We start from the raw sequence: 1,560 nt of genomic DNA on the forward strand, positions 1-1,560 counted from the left end.
AGAGGAAATAATTAGAAGTAAACTCTGTGTTGCTGTTTCAAACATTATGACCCAGCATTGTTTTGACAGTCTCTAACAACGGCATAGATGAGCTGAGTAATGTGACCGAGCATCTAGAAAAGCCTTATTCCAGAAAATAAGGACGGTAAATCACATGATGCCCCATGAGATGTGGAATTTTGCCAAATTACCGTTTCAGGGGAAGTGGGAGCACTTTCAGTAACCGGGATGTTGCTTCATCAGTTTCAGGCATTCAGGGTTCCCACTGCCAAGATCAACCCCTTCTTCCCCACCTCCTAACTCTGTATTTTAATTCTTAATTGGTGATATCTACCAAAGGCTGGGGATTACCTCTATTTGCTGCCAGAGGAGCCTATTTTTTCTCTTTAAAGGGCTTAAAAACACTCATGGGGAAATAGGAAGACTTCAGTGCCTTTTCAACCACCAGCAGACAATCCTGTAGAGTCAAATGCACACATCAAGAGCCAAATAAGAGTAAAACATCATCAGGACAACCCTTCAGTCTGTGTTGAGTTTAAACTATTGCTGATCCCCCACCCTAATATACAATACTCAGCTTTGCACCACATGAGATGCAAGGACGAAACACCAGCAAACCAAAAGAGAATTTTTTTGGGATGGCGATACGACACAGAACTTTTTGCATTGTGCCTCTAGGACTGGTGTTCAGAACAGCTGGATGGGCCCCTGAGAAGATGTGGCTTTTTCATGCACTGGCAACCGAGTCGCATAGATGACCCGAGTTCGTTCATCTCTGTCTAGATACTAGCACATGTACTGTCTCACAAAAACTGCTTGGTCTACCTCTGACAGTCAAATACCCAACACGTGCATTGGAGAATTGTATGTTAGAAGCAAAAGACGACCACCTACAACAAGCCCAAGGCAGATAAACATGCTTATGTTAACTGCAAAGAATTAAAGACGTGATTTTGTCCTCATTACCACGCACACAGCTTTGTCAAATAATTCATTATATGATTCAGTGCTGTTTAAATATACTCATAATGAAGATCACTTAGGCCAGATCAACACTGGAGTACTATTTTATAGCATAGAATAGTTCTTATATGTTAACACAGATACAAAATGTGACTTCTTCCACTGGGAAGGATTTCTTTATTGAGACCTTCCTATAAATGTCATACTCTGTTTCTTCGACTGTTTAAGCCTTGTTTTCCAGCTGCTGCATTCTATGAAATGAGGCTAATAACAGCACCAGTAATGGCTGGATGATTAATTCCTTAACAACTGTAAAATGCTCTGGTATGAACAGAAGATGATTTCACCGTGTATTTCTCCTTGGTGTTTCTAGGTTGAATAAGTTCTTCCTTGAAAGCAGCTGACTTCTGCTGTCTGAAAATTTTGTGTCCTTTCTCTCCCCTTCCCTCACCACTTTCATTCATTTCATAATAAAGTAGGGACTACTATGACATTTCTTAATTTTAACCCCGAATTACAGAATTTTGGGTACATGGAGCCCTCAGGCACACATTTTATAGGTCTTTCCAGTGGTAGGGTCAGGAGGATCGGACAAAA

The sequence above is a fragment of the Phaethon lepturus genome, unplaced genomic scaffold (genome assembly GCF_000687285.1).
Source record: "Phaethon lepturus isolate BGI_N335 unplaced genomic scaffold, ASM68728v1 scaffold36148, whole genome shotgun sequence".
NCBI lineage: Eukaryota > Metazoa > Chordata > Aves > Phaethontiformes > Phaethontidae > Phaethon > Phaethon lepturus.